The 23,419-nt window shown below is 39.7% G+C and overlaps 2 long non-coding RNA genes across 4 annotated transcripts in view; one reads left to right on the top strand and one right to left on the bottom strand.

Annotated features, from left to right (window-relative positions):
* LOC116655128 overlaps nucleotides 1-23,419 on the top strand; it is a 45,986-nt gene that overhangs the window by 1,681 nt on the left and 20,886 nt on the right. The gene's annotated exons all lie outside the window — the stretch shown is intronic.
* LOC26514325 lies at nucleotides 16,188-17,670 on the bottom strand. The gene is made up of 2 exons (XR_001408264.3): nucleotides 17,249-17,670; nucleotides 16,188-17,195 (listed from the first exon to the last, which is right to left on the bottom strand). It is a non-coding gene; the product is annotated as an uncharacterized LOC26514325 (long non-coding RNA).

Genomic DNA, 23,419 nt, shown 5'->3' with positions numbered 1-23,419 from the left:
CAATTATTAAATTATAATCGAGGTGAAATGGAAATCGTAATCGAGAGTCACATCCAGACCAAATCACAGAGCAGCTATTTAATGAATCTGATTGGAAAGGGGGGAAGAGTTGGTTTGTTGGAAAAGTTCCAGAGTTGAAAAGCGCCAAAGTCAGAGGGCGAGAAAAAAAATCAGAAAAAAGTAATTAAAGCCAAAATGGTGTAACATTAACCAAAACGTGCTACGTTAGCCCCTTTATCCTCGATATCCTTTTGCATCCTTTATACTCTCTAGCCATTATCAGCTCCCGCTTCCAGTTTGGCATTTGAATAGAAGCATTTGAGGCATTTTTGCCGTTTCTATTCGCTCTTTTGGCCAAAAGTGCTTTTATAATTTGGCCTTTTCAGTTTGCTTTTCGGTTTGCCTCTTTTTTGCTGTTCAATTTAAATAAAAAAAATAAACATTCCTGTTGCTGGTTTTTTTTGGGCTGGGCTGGGCTGGGCTGAGCCTGGCAAAGGATTAAATTAAATTCCATTCGGTTTGCGATGCAAACTTAACGAACGCAGGTAAAAATTAAATCTGCGAAAAATCAACATAATTAAAAGCGTTTTTCGCTTCTCGCCGTATTTTCATTTGTCCATTTCGCACATTTTCTTCCCCGAGATGCTCTCTCGTTGGTTTCTCTCCCATTTCCACTTGTTTTCCCATTTTTAACCAATTTTCCCCCAAACCGAATTAAAAATGTGCGTGCTGTTGTTTTTTGGGATTTTTGGCTTGGCCAGCTTATTTGCTTTAAAAACAAAACAATGGTTGTGATCTATATACAGAACAAGAAAGAGGAGCGTTAAATGAGTTTATAGACTATTAGATACTTGTTACTCTTGTCCCAGACCTCCCTATCACAAAGAAACAATTTTGTTGCCTACTTTAGGGCGCTTTTGCCACAAGCCACTCTATAAAAAATCTATAACTCCTCTTAAAATATACCTATTTTCGTGAATTTTGTTGTCTAGATACCAGAAGAACAGTATACCTCCTTTCCACACAAGTACCAGGTATAATTATATATATATCTCCCTACTTTTGCATAATTTAGGCCTTTTGACTTGATTTTTTTGCCGCATCCTGCTCATAATTATTCAATTATGCGTTTATTAAGTTCGAAAAATGGAAATGTGGAGAGCCAATTTAATTGTGGCCCTAATGAGAATGCAAATAAATTAAAATGAAATTATTTGTTTGTCCTTCCGCTTAAATTATGCACATCCATCGGATATGCAAAGCGACTATGACTATAAAAATGTTAAATGCTTATTTTAATTAATTTTTTACTCCTTAAAGGGATAGAGAATATAATCTATTAAATATTATTAAAATGTAATATCTTTTAAGTGCCTTAGTATCTGATATTTTGGGCCAAGAAACTGTTGCTCTGTTAATGGCTGTCGGGGAGGGAGGGGGGTAGCATATTTCGCCAACTAATCAAATCGGATTTCGGCAAGAAGCCCATTCAAAGTTTGATGATTAATACGAGTTGGAGGCCAGGATCCAACTTGGGGCCAGGATCCCCGCTGGCCTTGTTCCAATTTCAAGCTGATTACAATTCATCAAGACCCGATGAAAGAAAAATGGGTTCAGGGTTTTAGGGTTTTAGGGTCTTGGGGTCTTAGGGTCTTGGGGTTTAGGGGCCAGAAACTTTCGACGGCCTAAACAAACGAACTTGCCACAAATTTTCGCCGTCGAGGCAACAAAGGGCTAAATGCCTTCAACACCAATTTGTTTACATGCCAGGGCTTCCCCCCCTCCCCCCTCTGGCATCCCTCCGCTTCAGAGTCCTTTTCGTCCTGATGGCGTTATTTATTGTTATCAGACACTCGAGCACATAAAACATTTTATCACTTGGCCCAACAACAAAACAGAACAGAGAACAGAGACAAAAAAAAAAAAAACAATGATTATGGGTGGGCGGTTGGTGGCTTAGGGGGCGTGGTCCGGGCCAAGGGGCAGAAGGCGAAAGGCGGCAAGAACGACTGCGAAACTTCATCACTCAATGCGGCTCGATGCGAGTGTTGAATGCTGGACCGGAAACGGAAATAACGCGTCGTTGCCTGGCTGGCCCCGCCCACTTGGCTCCTTAGTCCTCGGTCGCGTTCTCTGCCCCTGCCTCCTGCCTCCTGCCGGCTCCTGTCACCTTCCCCTTTGACTCCTGCTGCCACATCCTTCACCTCATCCGGTGGCTCTATCTATCTTTAAGTAATTTGTGCGCTGTCCTCTATGGCGTTGCCAGCACTGAGAGAAAAGTTTTTAGAGTTTAGGGCTTTGAGGCTTTTGATTAAATTTCTAATTCAGAAATAAATAATTAATAATAAAGGATATTTAAATGATTTTTAAGAGAAAAAGTATAAAATTTATAGAGATTTTAAGGTTGGGTTGTTAAAAAATTAAAATTAACATATTACAAATATTCAAAACCTGAAAAAAATATAAACGTTTCATTAAAAAACTAAAATTAATCATTAAAAGTAATAAAAGTCACTAAAATGAAAGTAAAAATTAGTTTATTAAAGTGGGAAGAAAAAGAAAATATTAAGAAAAGTTGACCTAAAAATAGACTTCATTTCTTTTTCAAATTAAAATTTCTTAATCAGAGCAATATTCAAAAAATTTAAGATAAACTTTAAAAAATGTATATACTTTTGACCAAAAAATTGACGTTAATAGACTTACAAATTGATTTATTTTTTAGTATTTTCTCTTAAAAGAAATATTTCCTTATGAGACTAAAATTCTTAAAAAAAAATTAAATATGATTAGAACTTGGTAATTATTTAGAGTGTAATGCCAACTAGCCGGAAACGTCCATTGTGCGAAGGCTAACGGACAAAAGATGGTGGACAGAGGACGCCAGGAGCCAGGAGACAGGAAAGGCGGTGAGGAGGGGAAAATGGAAAGAAAAGCGGAAACGAAAAAGCAAGCGATAAACGAGAAAGCCACGGAAAAATCACATTTATGTCTAATAGTTTTTTTCCCTTCTTATTTTCTTGTATTTTTGGGCGCTTTTTTGTTTTTTTTTTTTGGTTAGACTCACTTAGCCATGATTAATTAAGCCTGCAGCGCACGCCTAATGGCCAAGAACTACTCCAACTCCCGTTGGCATTGCCATTTCCATTTCCATGGCCATTAACATCCTTATCCCAGGCCATATCCTGTGGCCTTTTTTTTTGTTTTTTTTTTGCTATTTTGTGCCAGGACTCTTCTTATCCCGAATCCTGAATCGAAAAGGGCCATTGACCTTGGCGGCAATGGCATTCGCAACTAATTGGAACGGGATTGCAATTTATGGCCAAAATGGAAAATGGAAAATGGAAAATAGAAAATTAAAATCCCGAATAACCGTCTGGCCAGAAAGAGGACTTGGACAGGTCAAGGTCGGGTCCCCCTTGGTAATGGCTATCTTGGAATGGCTGACAAGGGTTAATGAGCTCGGGGAGATGCGGTGATTCGGGTCAGAGAATCAGAAAGCTGATTGCAAACTGACCTCTCAGGCATTGATGATTGCAGTTTTTTTTTTATTAAAAAAAGAGATTTTTAATTGCTTTCCGGTTGGTCTTAAAAATAAGTGGGGGAAAATGGCAGGTCAGGGGCTTTATGAGACTTTCTAGAGGCTTGGATTATTGGGAGACTTGGATATATTTTTATTGGAAATATTTATTGAGAAAAATGAGCAGTCTGTAGATTATAATTTTTTCATTTTATGGTACCCGGTACTGCTCTGAGTTCCTTTCAGACTCTTCTGACAGATTTCTACTTGGTTTGGACCTTTCTTTTTAACAATTTCAAGGATAACAAGGATATGACTTATAGAAAAGGTTAGAGGAAGTGTTTGTTGAAATATATAAAAAATACCTACTAAAGTAGCCTAAATCTTTAAGGATTTGTGGGAAAATTGGTATAGGAAGTCTTGCTAAATAAAACTCTTGGAAAGAAAAGCAAAAAAGTGCCATAGAAGTAGCCTATTCTTAAGCTCTCTTGTCAAAATATTAAAGCCTTAAAAAAATGCAAGAAAAATGTAAATTGAAATTCTCTGCAAATCACCTGCCTTAATTCGTCCAATCAAATTAACCCAAATTGATGAAGAGTGCTAGTATATGGCATATACTCGTATATAACCATTAGTTCAGTGCACTTTTGAGTGACTTTAGAGTGGCAGGCACTACTTCTTCCGCAACGCGGCAAGGTGGCAAGGTGGTAAGGTGGCAAGGAGGCAAGAGTGGCAGAGTGGCAGGTGAGCTTTCCGCTTTTCTCCGACGACTGGCGGTTAATTGCTGCTTACCTGCTGGGGGCCGAGTTGCACAAATAACTCAATTAGAGCTGCCTGCCTCTGCCCGGCTCTCGAATTTCTCTGGCCAGTCAGTGTTTTGGTTTCTTTGGCCGAAAACTTTCCGCCCGGCCAGGCCAGGGCGTTGATGAAGAAGAGGTTTGGCGCCAAAAGGTGCGAAGACTGGACCCAGTTCTCCTCCTCCTCGTCCTCGTCCAAGGACCAAAAAGCAATAGCCAAAAACAAAAAGAAAAAACAAAAAAGCCCGAGGGAAAAACTTGCACTTTGGACTATAGAAATATTCGTAAATAAAAGTGAGAAGAAAATGGCGTGAAAATGTTGGCGAAAAACAAAGTTAATTGTTTTGGCTGAAAGGCAGGCACACTGGCAGAGACACAGACACAGGCACAAGTGCATAAATAATGAAATCTGTCTGCAGCTCTCAGCGATCTCGAATTAGTTGCAAGTGCCACACTAAATGGCAATCATTCAGGTTGCGACTTTCAAACTGCCTCGGCTTGGCAAACTAACTGGAAAATGGAATGGAAAACTTGCAACTTGCAACGGGCAACTAGCAACTGGCAACTAGCAACTGGCAACTAGCAACTGGCAACTGGCAACTTGCAACTGGCAACCTGCAACTTGCCACACAAATACAAAAGGGGAGCAATGGCAAAGTTTTCAACCATCCTCCTTCTTAAGAACAGGCCCCCCCCCGAGAGGCTGTGTTCAGTCATTAGGAGATTTTCTCGACACTTTCTCGACAAAAGAAAAAATAGTACAGCCTAGTAGGCTTTTCTAATACCTAAAAATAATAAATATTTAAAAGAATGCATGATTTCAAGCCTTTAAAGGAAAAACTTAGCATCTCTCAAGCCATAAGCTGATGCAAAAACGCATCCGAATTGGCATTAAAGTCAAAAGGAGCTACTCGTTTCCTCCTGAACTGATGGCTGCCATCCATTGACGATGGTTACCTTCGGTGTGGATTAGCATATGTCTTCATCGTCCTGGTTGCACTCCTCATCCGTCAGCGGATTCTCTCATCCATCCATTTGCACTCGCCTCTCTCTCTACACCCGCACTCACCCCGCTGTCTCCGTCACGTGGCTGTCTCCGTTTCTATCTCCGGCTGGCACGCCTCCTTCGTGTCGCCTTGTTTGGCATTTAAAGGTAAGCAGCTAAGTGGCAAATCACCTGCCTTTTCAGCTGCCTTTTAGTACTGACACTGGGAGAGAAACGAGTGACTAGTGACTAGTAACTGGTAGTTAGGAACTAGTAATTTTGAACTAGTAGCGAGATTAGTAGCTAGTTTCTTTCTATTAACGAGACACCAATAACTAGTAACTAATAACAAGAATTATTTGACTCGAAACGAGTGACTAGTAACCAATAACTAGTAACGAGTATATTTAATAAGAAACTAGTAACTGTTAGGTAATTATTGGAATATATAAACTAGGAAACAGTACCGAATTATTACCAACTAATAACTACCGAGTAACTAGTATGTAGAAATCAAGAAATCAGTATCTAGTAACTAATAACTAGTAACTAAAAACTATTCAATAATGGAAAGTAACTAGTAGTTTTCTTCGAGTGATCCTGCCAGAGTCGACTTGTCGATGACTTTGATGTAACACACACATTGTGAAGAACTTGTCTAAGAGACAGTGTGTGTGTGTGAGTGTGGGTGTGGGTGGGTGTGGAAAGTCTACCCAGAAAGTGGGCCAAATGGGGTGAAATCTAGAGGGGGGTGGAGGGACTAGCGAAGAGCGTAGCAACTTACAAAGCAGCGTCAGCGTTGTCAAGTTGCATTTGACTCAATTGAAATCGAAGTTGCATCTTCTGGAATTTCTTTTGTCTACGCGAGAATTCTATGACTTGTTCTTCTTCTTCTGCATCTTATGGATGAGGAGCACCCCCTCCTCCTCATCTATCTCCTCCGCCCAGAAGCGGAATGGATTGGAGGGGGCGTGGCTGCGTGCAAAATACGAAATGTGTGTGCACACATTTTGACGGAGAAGACATCACACACGGATTTTAGCCATCAATGAGCATATGGAAGAGGTTTCACGATTGCAGGGGAGTAGGGAGGGGGAGTGCCAGGGAAGGGGGCAAGGGGGTGTATCCTTAGAAATCATCCTTTTTATTTAAAAGTCGCAGCGCGTAAAACGAAATTGACAAAATCGCATGGAAGTGGCTAAGACGCATCGACGTAGGACGAAGGACGAAGAAGGAAGAGCCGAGCCTCCTAGAGGGAGGGGCGGGGGAGGTCCTGGAGGGGGGTCCTCGAATGGTAGTCACTTAAATTTAACTGTAACTGTTCCTTATGATAAGTAAGCAAGCTTATGCCGAGAAGAATGGAGACCCACCCGTGTATCAAATATTCTTGAAAGTACGGAAAAGAATGTACACTGAGTGGTGGGGGTGGTGGTGGTGGTGGGGAGGAGGGCTTCCTTAGGCTTAGTCCTGGCCGGAGGATTTCAGGGGAGGCATGCCTAGGGTCTAAGAAGATTTAAGAGGCCCCCTCGCTGAGTGGCATCCATTGATTGGAAGTTAAATCTGTGAAAGTGGAGCACAAAAGTGGGCGAGCAAAAAATGTGAAAAATGCGAAAAAATGTTTCATAAAATATGTAAACCAATCGAGCGAATCGATCAATAATATTTTAAATCAAGGATACCCCCCTAGCCCCGAGTTCTATTCCATCTTGTTTATCCTTTGCTTATTTTCCACACAAATTTAATTGTTTGCTCGCGTAAATCGAAACTTGATACAAATGAATTGGATTTGGGTTTCACTCTGGGAGATGGGTGCTGGAAGCCTTGAGTCCTTGGGGTCCTCGGGGCGTTTCAATATCCGTTTCCGATTTCATTTAGTGGGTGTGTTTATTGACTTCATTTGTGTTTAAGCAGCAAACGGGCTTAACGGGCTTAACGGGCGAATCCCAAAAGGGGCACGAATTGTGGGTGGCAGGGTTATGGGATGGTAGGTGGCGAGAAAATTCGTTGAATAAGGAACTGAATTTTGTGGAGCAAGTTCTCTTGTTGGGGAAACTTTTACCTTTCACTGCACTTTCAGTTGCTGTTGCTTTATCATCCTACTTTTTTTTCCTTTTTTGCGCTATACTCTTTACTAAAAAGAGGGTATATTGAGTTTTCAAAAGGAGTTTCTTTTCATAAGTAACTAGTAACTAGTAAAGATAATTACTTATAACTAGTAACTAGTAGTTTTTAATAACTCAAAAGTAACTAGTAACTATTAAATTATAACTAGTAACTAGTATTTTCTTATTTAATACTAGTAACTAGTATTTTTGTTTTTTGTTTTATATTTATTAAGTGAAGAATCTGTACATCAAATAAGTACCTTAACATCACATGAAGTGTATATACAATGTAAGCCTAACCAAAATATAATACATATATATGGATTTCTAATGTCTGATTTATGTTCTAATTAAGTGTCTTAATTAGTAACTAGTATCTATCAAAGAATAACTAAGAACTAGTCACTAATAACTAGTAACTAGTACTTTTTAACAAAGAAAAAGTAACTAGTAACCAATAACTAGCTACTAGCATTGTTTTATTAGAAGTTATAACTAGTACCTATTAAAGAACAACTAATAGATAGTGACTAATAAGTAGTAACTAGTATTTTCTTGTTCAGAACTTGTAACTAGTAACTAGTAACTAGTATCTAGTAACTAGTATCTATCAAAGAACAACTAGTAACTAGCAACCAATAACTAATATCTGGTAATAGAATCTGCAACAAATAAGTTGTATTTTGAAGTAATTGTCTACTTCTACGTCTCCTAGTCTTTCACTTTAAAAGCCAACTCTCTGTCAGTTTTTTTTAGCTCTTAATAAGAGTATTTAAACTACTGCTTGTTTACGGATATCCTTTTCTCTTCTATGTTTGTTGTTCTCTTATCCACCTGAGCGCCCAAAGCTGTGCTTTAAAAAATTAACTCGAGAAGCTGAAGGACGATGACGATGATGGGAATGGGAATGCGGATGCGGATGCGGATGGCGATGTGGATGCTCCTTCCAGGACCTTTTACTTTATCTCCTGGGAATGTGCACTTAATGAGCGTTTAATTGGCTTCATTGTTTACATTGTGGGCGTGGCTTTGTGGGCGGACAGAGGGAGAGACTGAGGCGGGAGGCGGAAGGCGGAGGTAGACGGTTTGCGAGTTTGGTTGATTGAATTTCTTGAGAAAACTTTTTAATTACATACCCATTGTAGCTGCAACAAAAGCAAACAAACAATCAACAAAACAACAAAGCAACAAACACACAAAAAAAAAGGCTAAAAGGAAAGCAAAGTGTTTGATGTGAAAGTATAAAGTGAAATTTACTGCTCGACGCGTTTATAAACGCCTGTGCGTTTCCCGGGCGATTTTCATTTGCCAAATTGCACGCGGGCGGCCATAAAAAATGGTAACTGAAAGGGGGAATGGGTATTAGGGGGAGGGGGGAATAGGAAGAATGTGGGCGGTAGTCGAATGTAAAATCAGCTACAAGGACAGAACACAAGACAGGACTCCTCTCCAGTTATTTCTGTTTTCTTAGCTAAGCCCTCCGATTTCCTGGCGGCGAGCAGCGAGCCAGATTTTATTTACAAATGCTGCAGCGTTTTATGCGGCCATTAAAATATTTTATTGCTCTTGGCGTAAATTTTAAGCCACAATAAAATGTGTAGGCAGTGCCAGCAACAACAACAACAACAACAACATGGCCACAAAAACGTGAGCCATCCTTAAGAAAACATCCTCAGAAAATCTAAGAACACGCCTCAGAAAATCTGGCCAGGGGAAGGAGGGAAGATGGTCAAGAAGGCCAAGAGGAATTGGTAATGCCCTTTGTGGGCTTTTTATTGAATTAGAGGTTTTGTTTGGCTTTTAGGTTGTATTCTTATTTAAATAGGAGGTTGGAGTAGTTAGTCTAACAAGATTATATCAATAGACTATATCTTTCAAACTGAAATGTATTATTTTTATGTTTAACAACTCGCAGATAGGTCCAGAACTTAAGCTTATTTTCACCTTTAGTCTGTCTGTTTTATCATTGGAAGTTTAATTTCAGCCTTTAAATAGTATTTTTAGCCAAAAAATATATTTTTCCAAAAATAGACCACTTGTTATAATTCGCAACCGATTCTAGCCAAGACTATATAAGGCGACTCGATCGAGGGAATTTTTTTTTTTAATTAATATTTGAAAAATAATTTTTAAAAAAATTTTTTTTTTTTTTTTAAATAAAGTAACTCTTCCATTTTATGATAAATAGATTTCAAGTCGGGAATTCTTTCAAAACTCAAATAAAAATTTAAAGAAATTAAAAAAAAACAATAATATTCAAATAAAGTTTAGAAAACAAGTTTGAAAGATATTTCTTTTGGAAATATTGGAAGACAACTAAGTAGTTGAATCATCATTTTCAATATAACATTTATTCAATAGATAAATAAATATTTATTATTTTATATAATTTAAAGCCAAGCTCCTATTATTTCACACTTAACTTGACTTAATTTAATAAAAAGCCCCCAAAGTGCCGTTGATTCCAGGAAGCCAAGAAACCCTTTTCCATTTTCGGGCAGAGGACCCATAGACCCAAAAATTGAAGATTACCCATTCCGGCATTCTTTACGGCCACGCCCACCGACCATACGACCGTACAGCCGTATAACCGCCCACATTCTTGTGACTGTGGCCGCGTGGCAAGGCGTTTTTCCGCCGTTTTTCCCGCCGATTTTCCTTTTTTTTGCAATACGGTGAAAATTTAATTTGCATTTGCGCATAAAATGCTGCTACATCACTGAGGGGGGAGCAGGAGGGACGAGGATCTGGAGAGGAGGTTGTGTTTGGGGCCCTGCCACGCCCACTAGTTTGACTTACACCTTAAAGTAACAGGACGATGGGGGGAGGGGGCGACTGGGAGAGGATAACATGTGCGGGTCTGCTGCTCCGTTTTTCCGCTATTTATGGCAGCAGCTGTTCTCATCCCCCCTTCCTCCCTTGCTCTTTTTTTTTTTGGAAAATATAGGAAAAATATGGAGGCTTAAAAAATGAAAAAAAAAAGGACTTGGAGGTTCGAACTCTTGGCGGGAAGGACCTATCTGCCCCACTCTTACGCCACGCATACAAATGGCAACCAATTGATTTACTTGTGCCACTGGCAGTCATTTGTTTAACATCCTGCATCCTTTAGCCCCCCCCCCCCCCCCACACGTCCTCCAACCCCCTTGGAACCTACGCCACTGGCGAGGGGGGGGAGACTTGAATTTTACTATTGGAAAATGGAAAATGGAAATCGTCGCCGAGTCTGCGTTTTATGGCCAGAAAGAGGTTCGTTCGGCTTTTCATGTAAATTATGTTTATGATTCCAGGACTCCCCACCCAGGGGGGGGGGAGGGGCAGGACTATCGAGGAACTATCAGGACATGCCAGAAAATAAATAGTGTTAAGCTTGAGAGCCAAAAGTGACCAACGAACTGCAATTGCAATTTCCAATTCAATTAAATATGTGTTTTTATTAAATTTCAACATAATTTCATTATTAAACAACAACCAAAAAAAAAAAAAAAAGGTAAAAAGGAAAAATGGAATATAAAATGGTTTTTAATTTGTATTCACTTTATTTGCTTAATAATTCTATTTAAACTGGAGGGCAAATGGCAAACAAAAAGAGTGAGAGTTCAACATTGGCTTAAACGATTTCTCTTTTTTATTCCCAGTTTAATATTGAGCAATAAAATTTATTTCCATAAAAAAAAAATGCCTAAATAAAAATATGCAATATGCAAACGAGTCTGGTGCTATCTCTATCTGCCATATTGTCCCTGTCTCTTTTCACCTGTTTATGCAAGCCAATAAATGTGTGAATGTGTGTTGGTGTGTGTGTGTGTGTGTGTATGTGTATGTTTATGCTGCAATAACTGTAAATGACAAACAAATGCTCACGTTAAAATCGTTGATTAAAATCAGCATAAACACACACAGGACACAGGACACAGGACAAAGGCTAAAATGGCAAAAGGACAAGGCGGTCTGTGAGGGAGAAGAGTGCCAGGGGAGGAGCAAAAAGAAACAAACCTGGCTAAAATAATATCCTAGAAATTGGTAATATAAAAATAGTATTAAAATTATGGTATTTAAGATATTATACTTAAAATGCTAGAAAATAGGCAAGTTTTTCTTTAAAAATAAATAAAAAAAATATATATATTATATTTAGAAATAGAAAAATAAATTTTAAGCTATTTTTTTTTTTGTTTTTCAAATAATGGTTTGTTTTTAGATTATTGTTTTTTTTTGTCTTAAATTAGTAAAATATATTTAACATTTATTTAAAGTCTATAAAGTAGCTCTATAGCTTAGAAAATGGAAAGCGATTTATTTATTATTTACATATATTTACAGACATCTTAACTTAGTTTCTCTTTAAAAAAAAAATCATTAAAAAATAGAATAAACTCTTAAAAAATAGCTGCATATTTTCTCTTAAATAATTTATTTAAATAAATTGAAACCTTTTTAACAACAAAAATTTTGGAAAACAAATCAAGAAAATCAAGAAATCTTAAGAAAGAATACCACTAAAATGTAGATACAACCCGCAGGATTTGAAGGATTAAAGGGTATGGATGTGCAAGCAAAGGAAAAGCCAAAGAGCGGGCGTAGCAAGAGGGGGGAAGGGGGCGGCAATAGCAGCAGGACACTCGGAGCCCCGAAAAGGACTCTCGTGCAGTGCGTCATTTATGCGGGCCTACTAGCATTCAACTCACAGGTGAAAATAAGGGTTCGTCAAGGGGCGTCGGCGTCGGTGGAGGGGGAGAGGGAGGGGCGTGGCAGGATGCAAACACAAGCCATAAAGGGGGGGGGGGGGTGTGCTGTGTATGTCCTGAAAAGGGAGAAAGTCCCTGCCTAGCCCCTGCCCCCGACCAGCTCAGGTAAATAAGTTGCACTTTAAAGCTAACAAACCCCAAAAGCAACGTTTGCCTCAGCCCCTCCCCCTCCCCAAACAAAATGGCCTCTGTCACATGTGTGTGAGTGTGTCTGAGTGTGTCTAAGTGTGTGTGTGTGTGTGTATGTGAGAGTAAATGTCCTGCTAGTTAGCAGAGCCTGTAAATGTCATTGGCAGACGACACAGACGAAAATATTTTAATAACTACTCGCATCCCCGTATTCGTATTCGTTCTGCTCCGGCAAATGTTTTCATTAGCTGCAAAAATAGCAAAAACATAAAAATGGACAAACAAAAAAAAAAATAGATAGGAGAGTGAAGCAAGGACCAAGGATAACAGGGATATTAGTTGTGGCTGTGATTGTGGGGATTGTGGCAGCAACTGCAAAGGAAAACAAAGGCCAGACTAAATGGAAACTTCTCTCGGACTCTCGGCCAGAGCCAATTAAACCGAGATGGAGTCTGATTCCCCCAAATTAATGGCATTCCTGTTTGACTTTAAGTCTAAAAACAGATTCTTAAATATTTAAACACTCGGAATGGGCCGAAACAGAAGGCCCAAACACTGACTTTTGGCCTATTGATCTCCGGGGAGTCGTAAACCAAGACGAACTTTCTGTTTTTGTTTTTTTTTTTCGGAAAGGCTATCGGAAATGCGAAGAAAAATTTGCATAAAAGATGGGGTTTTTTAAGTTTCTTTTTGTTTGGAGGGAGGAGTTTTAAATAAAAATCTTAAAAAATATTCAGAAAAAATAAGAAATGTTAGGATTTAAGTTAAATAAATATTTTTTTTCTGCAAAGTAATTCTACAAATTTATAAAAAAAATACTGTACTGCTTTTTCTCAACTGTTTTTATTATTTTTTGAGGAATATAAACGGTTGATCTTGAAAAGAATTAGTTGAGATATAATCCCGAATTATTGGAAGTTCTATAAATGGACAGACCTAGACCTAGACCTCTTTTGAAATGGAAAAGTGAGGAATATAATAAGATTTCTGCATCCCCCGATCCCCCAGTTTCTAACTTTCTCTATGGACATTAGATCCTTAAGCGAAAGCCTTTAAAAATGATCAAATTTGAGCCAACAAGCCCCTTAAATAAACGGATAATATTTAAGCCAAAATTAGCAGCAACTAGCACAGATATTCGATTGGCTTTCGTAATTGGGGCTGTCGAACTGGGAAACTAGCGAACTAGAGCGTCCTGACACATTTCGAGTGCGGTTGGCGATTCCATTTGGAACTCGGCCATTAGACGTCGCTAAATGGCTTGGCCAATTTCGTTAACCCTCTATTTTTGGCCCTAGAATTTTTGCGCTAAAAACCAGATGAGATAGGGGGCGTGGCAATGGCAGTGGCAATAGCAGTGGCAGGGGCGGAGGGCGTGTCTGTGTAACGGTAACGGGTGGCAAACAACATTGTTATTATTTTTAAAAGCGATTTTCGCAACCGGCACGCAGCTGGGCTCGTTAAAAGCACAAACAAACCGGAAAATAGAGAGGGTTAAGGGAGGGGCTATTGGTAGTAGAGGGTTAAGAGGTGGTGCAAAGGGGGAATCTGGGATAAAACCGACCCAACCACCACCCACCACCCACCACCCACTCCCTCTCCCATATACAAACGTGGAAAGCAGCAGTTAGCCCCGCGGTGTATACACATAAGTCATTTATTAAAAATCCACTGCAGCAGGAACAGGAACCGAAACAGGAGCACAAGGACTCTAGCAGGACTCTCCGATATATGGCAGGAGGCAGGAGGGGGAAAAGCATCGGCAACGGCTGCCGTCCAAAGTATGACAAACAATAGCCAAATGGGTTTTTCCTACAACAACAATTTTTCAATATGCTCTCCTCCATCCTGCCGCCTGCCTCCATCCTCCATCCTCCGTCCTCCGTCCTGCATCCTGCATCCTCCATACGCCGAATACCCAGCCCCTCCAAAAATGACCAAAAAGAGGCCCCGAAAACCCGAAAAACCGAGCCCAAAAAATAACAAACGACGACAACCTGGTCTACTCGGTCGCTCGGTGGCAGAACAATTTCTGTTTATTGTTTCAATACCTTATAGTATTTAAGGGAGTATGTGGTAGGGGGTTTGTTTTTCTATAAAATATATTTTATTTTTCATCAAGGATATGGTCTCAAAAGAATATATAGTTTAAGGTTTTTATTATATTTATTCAAAAAGGGGTCTGGAAAAGTACTTTTATTAAGAAGAAATAGTTATAACCGGTACTTGTACAGTATTTTAGTATTTTTGGTGGTATTTTAGCATACTAAAATGGTGTAGTATTTTTTTTAGATGCCAATTTCAGAGAGAAAATATAAAAAGTAAATAATTATACAATTTATATCCTTTTTTTAACCCTTTTAAGAGCTCAGATCTATTTCTTATACTAAAAGATATATTAACTTGAGAATTAGTAACCTCTTCTTTGACTTTTAAATATTATTTTTTAATAAAATTAAAAATATAAGTTGAATTAAATTAATATAAATATTCCCCATAATCCTTTCAAAAAGGATATCATGAATTCGATTTTAAGGAGAATTATCCTTTGGTAGCATAATGGCGCATTGTGAAACTGCAGCAGTTGAGTGTGTCTTGCTGCTTCCTTTTCGGGGCAACCACCCGTCTACCCCTCTACCCCTCCCACTCTCCTCTCCCCCTCTCCCCTCTACGCCCCTCTTGCCCCACCAAACCAAACGATGGCCAAGGCTAAGGACATTCATAGGTCGATTGTCGCTGCCATTAAGTGTGCATAAATGTGACAAGAACAACAATAAAAAAGGATAACACAACTGGGGAGGAGGAGGGAGACTGCGTGCGGGGTATCCAGTGGCAATCGGAATGCCCTTACTTAAAGGACAAAAGGAGCAAGCAACCACAGGGCGTATGCTTGATTTATTTTTCAAGAGATTACGCATACGCCAGATGGGCTGGCACAAATTATTGATTTTCGAAAAATAAACTCGATTAAAAGGGAATTGGCAAACAAAGCGAGCTTAAAAATAATCAAATAATTTATAAAATGGAATATGTTTTTAATTTTTATTTTTTATTTTGCAATCTTGAACATTTGAATAATTTTTATTCCTCCGATTGGCAATAAGCTCTGAATTTTTGAATGCGATTTCCAACCATCTGCTATCCAGATGCCTCTCTCTACCTCTTTGCATTCAGGACCTCCCACGGCAGCAAACCTTTAAATAAAAAATTGTCGGAAAATAAATTTTAATTTGTGACATTGGTCAAAACGAGAGAGAGAGAGAGAGAGAGAGGCGAAAATGGATTGCGAAAGGATGAAGGTGCAGGGTGCAGCAGGACACTGCAGGGGATGATCAATAACAAATGAAATACAACAAAAAAAAAAAAATGAAAAAAAATACAGGAGCAAAAAAGGAGCAACAGCAGAAGTCCTGCAATGGCCATCAAGGATAACGATATTGTGACAGGTTATCGATATTGTCGCCAAACTGGAAACTGGCCTGACAATCGAGGCTCCAAGTGGGTGGTGGCCTGGAGGTGGAGCTGGAGTGGAATTGCTCAATTACTTAAATGCCAGGAAAATGTTTACTCCTTTTGATGGCCATTTCAGAGTAGAATCAGGACTCAAGCAGGTTTCAATTGGGTTTTTAGGGATGTTCTTGATAGAGTTTTAAAGATAACTATCCTTTAGTTCTATCTTCCTGAAATAAGGTAAAGTTTTAAATGGGTTTTTAGGGGTATTTTGAAGGGAAATATATTTTAATCCTATTCCCCTTTCAAAGTAGGCTTTGAATTTTATATAAAAACTTAAAAATAGTAACTTCTTTTAAGCAGAATAGAATCTGATACCATTTAAAATAGTTTTTGGTTGTGTTTTTAAGGAAATAGTATTATAACCCCATTCCACCATTAGAGTAGACTTCCTTTTTTACATTTTCCAAACATTTATTCTCGTAGGTAATCTCCAAAAAATATAGTGTACAAAATATATATCCTTAAAGGTCGAGTCTTCTTGAGGAGCCGAATAGAAAGGGTTTCGCCAGAGTTCTGGATCCGCCAAAGATTCAATGATGTGCTAGTGCGTGTGTGTGAGAAACCCCCCTTGAGATATTCGTCTAATCATCAAGGAGGTAAGAGTGAGAGCATCATACGTGTGTCTATATATATTGTATATTATATAGTAGACGTGTCCGTGTCCGTGTCGCCATATCGATGGCGATAACCACCGGCACTCGTGGTTCTTCGCCCAGCAAATTATTTCATTTTTAAATCATTTTCTTGAAACGGTCGTTAAGGTGGGGGGGGATAGAAAGGGAATTATTCATCGATTCTCCAGTACAATTACATCAGGTTATCATCAGTGTTGAGAGTGCAGTAAGTCCTTGCAGTGTGCGAGTCTCCAACAAGTCGTTCTTCTATCGAGGAGTGTGTCAATGTGTGTGTGTGAGTGTGTCTTTGTCCTTTGAGGAGTTGATTGAAGCTTCTTATTTTTCTTCTAATTGCGTGGAATCACAAAAAAAAAAGACTGTCATCCAAGGTTATAGATATAAGTGGGTGGTGGATGCCAGCCTTTGCGTTCAGAACGTGTTCGTGGTCGAGGACGGTTCCTTCTAGTCTACATGGCGACTGATCCTTGGAGATGGTTCCAAGCACCAGTCCAGTCTAGTGTGTGTAGATCCTTGCATCGCCGTTCGGGAGCGTTCAGATCTCAGATTATTTTTCTTATTTTTTTAATGGCGTGTATCGGGGCAGGTGTTAAGTGGACAGGTGCATCGTGCCACACACTAGCCTGTGGCGCGACTATATGTGTGTGTGGCACTTTCTTCTACTTAAATACTACTTGCAACGTGCTAGATTCCTCGTGCGAATAAAATCATGACAAAACGAAAATAACTGCAGCAACATCAGCATTGTTTACAGCAACTTCTTATGCTAAAAAGGGGCGGGTGATTAAATTAATTAATTAGTATAATTAGTATACTTACCAAGGGTGGGGCAGCAACGGCAATATTTTCACAATTCATTCGCCAAAAAAATAAAGAAAAACTAAACAATTTCTGTGAGTGGCTTGTCGAATGCGCTAAATGGGCCTAAACCGACACAGTTTTCTGGTTGAGCAGCATTTTTTTTTTTTTTTTACAGCAAAACAAGGCAGGAGCCACAATCAACAAAAAAAAAAGAAAAAAAAAACAACTAAATTTTAACCAAAAAATAGTCAACGACAAAACTGAAATTTAACACATTTTTTTTCTTGGTCAAAAAAAAAATATTATAATTTTGGAGCCGATCTGTTGAGTTCGGTTGATGACTTGAAACTGATTCTGGATCCGGGCTTCGTCGATTCGTTCGATTTTTCATGGGATTTTCGGCCAAGGCCTACTTGTTTTGGAGACAAATTCCGGCTCGGAAGTACTAAGTACGATGGGATGGAGAGGGGAAGTTTCCAACAAATTTTAAGGTACAATGGGAGGAGTTTTCTGTTAATATTTTAGCTCTTAAAAATTATAAATATGATATTTAGAAGCAAATAAGAGGTCTAAAGGTGGTACAAGTGGTTGAAAATCTAGAAAAATAATCAAAAATAATATGGGATGGAATATGAGAAAGGTCCTGGAAGGGCCAAGGCCACAAAGAGGGGGCAGGGAGTGGATCGAAATTAAACATAATCATGTGAAATATAAATATGGAAGTAGAGTTGCTTGGTCCTTGCTCCCTTTCCAGCCGGGCTATTGATATTTGGCCAAAAGCAGAAGGAGCAGTGCCAGGAGCAGCAGGAAAAGAGGCTGGACGAGAGGAAGGACGAGCCAGGAGCAAGGAGCAAGGAGCAAGGAGCCAGGAGCAGAAGGCGGCAGGATCAGCAGCAGCGACTGGCAAAGTTTGCAGAGCAAACAATGTGCACTTCTGGCACATAAACATACACATCCGCCTTATATATGTACATATACATATATAGATATATATATATACCATATACACATATGTACCATATCCTTACTGACTGTTCGTTAGAGTGGCAAATCAAACAATCCTTGCAACCACCCACTGCCACTCCCACTGCCACTGCCACTGCCATCCTCCTCCAATGAATATGTTTATGCCAGTTGGCATTGCAATAACTTCATAAATATGCAAGCCACTGGGCGGGCGGCACTCGACTGACTGCATTTAAATTCAAAACGGCGCCCACAAACTCGGATTTAAGGACAATAATGCAATTATGATTCCGGGCTGTCAATTAAATGGCAAATTTACGGCACTTGAAGTGCCAGACGAGGGAGGCCATATCCGTATCCGACTGGAATCTAGCCATCAAATAGAATCCTATAAGCTTGTTAATTTATGGCCTAAAAAATATATACACAAATGAGTGTAAGATTCAAAAATATATATGTTTCTTAAAATATAAATCAAGAAAGACAAAGGATCTTAGAGGGTAATATATTATGGTAGTAATAGATAGTTACAGGTACTAGATATTATTTAAAATTTAGTTTTTAAGACTGATTTAAAAAATAATTTAATTTAAACCCAAAACTTAACCGTAAAAGGAGTGTCCTTCCAAAGAGCATCCCCAATTTTATATTATGATAGCCCCTTTGTTTCTTCTTGTCTGTTATTTTGTGCAAGTGTTGGAAAATACTCGTAAATAAAATACTCAAGTTGTATGCATCGCTCCCCCCCATCCTGCCATCCTGTCATGTCCTTGGGGGGCACCAGCCCAGCCCCGCCCCCTCGGCAACAAAACGATGACGAGCTGACGATGCCGTTGTAAATACCATAAAGAAAATCGTTGCCGACGTGCTCTGTCCAAGTTGCTCTGTCTCTCAGTCTCTCAGTCTGTCTGCGTTTGTGTGGGTGAGGTCCTGTATGTCCTGACTGCCAAGAAGTTGGCCAAACGAGACCAGGAAGCCCTGCGAAATGTTATTTATTGGAATTGTGTAATAAATGTGACCGAAAGTGCACTCGACGTAAACGAAATGTTGCATGTCCTTCTCTCCTCTGCTCATTGTCCTGTTTTTCTCTGTTAAAGTAAGTTTAGGTCTTCCTGGTCGGTGGTGTCCTGATGAGGGTTTCACTATTTTCTAGCATAAGGAGGCGACACCAAATGATGCAAATGAAGGTGGACAACCAGGACTAGCGAGGACCAGCCAGGACATATGCGGATCCAACTGGCCACTATCCATTATTCTCCCTTACGTGCGAGTGTCTGAGTGACAGGACATCTTGCGGGCCACTCCGGGCCAGAGATCTTCATTATCCTTCGGCTGGCCACTGCCATTTGTCAAATCCGAAGGCCACCAAAGTGTTGTCCTTTCTCCCAAGTATCCTTTTTCATAATTTATTCAATAGAATTATTATCCACCTTGGACAAAGCCCTTCAATCAATTGCGTTGTTTGCATCCTTTTTTCCTTCGTCCTTTTGCTTGTAAGCCCACAAAAATCCACTAAATCATGAAAATGTCATGCTCGATTGAGGAACGTAAGCGGCAGGATATTCGCAGCTCAAGGACCTGCCGCCAGGAGTGCCAAGAGTGTCTTAGCTTTGTGGATGATCTTGTAGTGGTGGTGGTGTATTGCATGTGATTATGGCTACGTGATCAGTTATCGAAGGATAATAGTGTTGAGGGGAAAGGATGAGCTAGAAAGGACATAGGTCCTGGCTATTTTTAAAGGTTAGTTTGACAAAAGAGCTAATAGTGATGGGAATATGGTTTCTGTTCAGGATATACTTGTTATTTTAATTGTTTTGAATGATTTTTTAACTTGCCAGGACTTCCAAGGATTTGTTTTAGAAATTATTGGCCTTGAGGTTAGTTTATTTCAACAAAATAGCGCCTAGATTTATGTTTCTTTTGTTCTGATACTTTAAGAAATTATTAAAACTAAAAGTAAAGACCTCTAGAAGTGTTCTAAACTCACACTTAAGTATTAGTTCCAATAGATACTCCATTTTAAACTCTCAAAACCTATAAACCTGTCAACATTTTGGACTAATTTTGAAAGCATCGGCTTTAATTAAACCAATTTGTATGAGAATTTTGACCAAAAACTGGTCAGCTCTATTGGAATTTGGTTTTCGGGGCGGGCATTCACTTGTCCGGCTGCATTTTGGACAAAACGGAAACGGGTCCTTGGGGCGTTGACGCTTTCAGGGAGTGCCAGTGCTCCCAGCTCCCAGTTCCCTCTCCCAGCCAGACCCAACTCTCCTGTCCTCTTATCCTTTTAGCCTGGCATGTGTCGGTGAGTCACAAACACACACACACACACACACACACACACAGACATCCTGGCCACAGGATACAAATGTGCCAGTGCCTGTGAGTGTGAGTGTGAGTGTGTCCTTGTGTGTGGGCACCTTGCTTTGTCCCGAAAATTTCCATCGATTTGATTTATATGCAAAATATTTAAATTTTATTGCCAGTTTGCATATGGCCTGTCCAGACAGGAGGACCACCACCAGGTCCTGGACCCATGAGGCTTAAGTGAGATCGATAGTTATAGTTGTGCAAACATATACATGTATAGAAAGGATATAGGGAAGGAAAGTGTTGAAAAACAGCTGAGTTTGTAGTTGGAGATAATTTATGCAGCTTGCTGGCTGGCTAATATTGAAATCGAAATTTAAATGCAAACAAGGGAAAGTGTTTCGGGAAAGCAAACTGTCCCTGTTTTCCCAACAAACCAAGTCTGACCCTCACCTGTGTATCCTTTTTTTTTTTTTTTTTTGCTGTAGTGCTTTGCTTTTCCCATCTATACTTTGTATAGATCCTGACTAAATGGCCAGCGATTAAAAGGACATTGAAATTTTGATGAAAAAAGCAATCAATGACCAGGACTCTTCCACCCAAGGACTGCAGCTAATGAGAAGTTTTCATCCGCAACTTGCAACTTTCAACATTTTTCATTTTGTCACAAACAACACAAACAAGGATGTCCCTGGCGACCTGCCTCCTGCCTCCTGCCAAGGAAGAATGGAAAAAGACAAAGAAGAGGAGTCGAGGACGAGGACGAGGACGAGGAGGTGGCTGCAGCCGCGTGGGAGGCGTGTCAGAAATTATGTTGATTGTTTGCTCTACCCAAGGAAATAATTAAGCAAGACGTGGCAGCCACGGAGACAGGAACAGGGACAAGAAACTCCCAAACTCTGGCGCCAAGTCAAGAATATATATAAGCGGGGCTATATCCACGGACTATGCCAAATAATATCTTCGCTCTTCAGGCACTGGGAGAAAAAAATAGGCATCCAAAATTTTGTTTTCGGTTTTTGATGTAGATTTATGAGAAATATTCCGCTCTATGATTGGATAAAAATTGACAGAGATATAGACTTCCCAAGGGTCCATATATGGGGGTTCCTGTTTCTACAAGGGATACCCCTCGATAAATTTGAAATTTAGGGTTCAAAAATTGCATTCTTAGTTTTTGATGTAGAATTGTGTGGAATCAACTCACAAATCTTTTAAGGTATTCCGCTCGATGATCGGATAAAATTTGTGGAAGTTGTAGACATCTTAAGGGGCCATATAGGGGGATAGCGGTTGTTACAAGGGGTACCCTCGAAAAATTTTGAAAATTGGTGACCAAAAATTTTGTTCTTGGCTTTTGATGCAGATTTATTGGCAATTGATCTAGAAATCTTTTAAGGCATTCCGCTTGATGTTTGGATAAAAATTGACAGAGATATAGATATTTTAAGGGGCCATATATGAGGATTTCTTTTTCCCCTAAGGGGTTCCATAGAAAAATTTTCAAAAATTTGGATCGAAAATTTAGTTTTCAGGTTTTAATGCAGGGTTATGAGGAATTGTTTTAGAAATCGTTCGAGGTATTCCGCTTGATGATTGGATATTCCGCTTGAAAATTGGCCGAGATATAAACTTTCTAAGGGGCCATATATGAGGATTCCGGTTTTTCCAAGGGGTACCCCTGAAAAATTTGAAAATTGGGGATGAAAAATGTTGTTTTAGGGTTTTGATGCAGGTTTGTGGATAATTTTTCAAGAAATCTTTAAAGGCATTCCGCTTGAGAATCGCTTGAAAATTGACAGAGATATGAACATATTTGGGGTGAGATATGGAAATCTCGGATATCAGAGATACTATAGTCCGAATATTGGTCTAATCATTTGAATTATATGGGAAATGGTGCAATTTAAAACTGAATTAATTACTAAAAGAGATGCCAGCCTCGAAAAAATGAAGTCTTAATCTCAATATTCAATTCCGAATTCCGAATTTTCTCTCAGTGCCAAAATATTTCGCTCATCAGGCTAGAGGCAAAAACAAAATTCAGAATTGTCAACAGCTTTTTGTGACTCACTGTATAGTATTTTTTGGGGCTCTTTTTTTTCGCCGCCATGGCCGTGGCTGGTGCTGCTGCAACTTAATCTAATTAGTGTGCCACTTGGAGCTGCAGTTTTGATTTACATTTCGAGGCGCTGCCACTGGAAATTAGCCAGAGAGAGGAAGTCGCCAAAAGGGACTATATCCTTGACAGGATCTCCCTGCCCCTGGTGCCCAGCCTGCCACTCCTGCCTCGCTGCTGGGCAGAAAAGTTTCACTAATTTCCGCCACGAAATCTCTCCGCCCCGCCCCAAAAACCATTGGCTAGGACTAAATGTCCGCCCTCCCCCCCCCCCCCCCCACCGTTTTCCTTTTCCTTTTGATTCTAGTTCGATTTTCAGTTCATTTTATCGCATTTCATTAGCGATTGCAACCAAAGCGATTTTCCATTTCAATTTCCCATTTTCCCTTCAAAACTTTTGTGTCGCGTTTGGATTTTAATTCTGTTGGAATATTGGTTGTGCCCCCGAGGTGCCCGAGGCATTCCTAGGGTCCTGGCTACCGATTTTCATTGGCATTTTGGCATTTTATTTATTTATTACGTATACGCAGGATGTCGGATCACAGGCAATCGAAGCGCGTTCCTTTGTCCTCCCGAGTCCTTTTGTGTTTCTGGTCTAACTGGGCAAATATTTGATGTTTTCCCCCCCCCCAAAAAAAAAAAAAACAAAAATAAAATACACACGCAGGATGCAGGGAGGGAGTGAGGCCATTGGTAAAGTCCGCTTGATGAGCGATAAGCCTCGTCTCGCCAGGACCATGAATAAATTAGTTACTAACCCACCATCCAGTCCACCACCCAGAACACCATCC

Source organism: Drosophila ananassae, chromosome XR (assembly GCF_017639315.1).
Source record: "Drosophila ananassae strain 14024-0371.13 chromosome XR, ASM1763931v2, whole genome shotgun sequence".
NCBI classification, from domain to species: Eukaryota; Metazoa; Arthropoda; class Insecta; order Diptera; family Drosophilidae; genus Drosophila; species Drosophila ananassae.
This window is presented reverse-complemented; position numbering and strand designations above follow the sequence as displayed.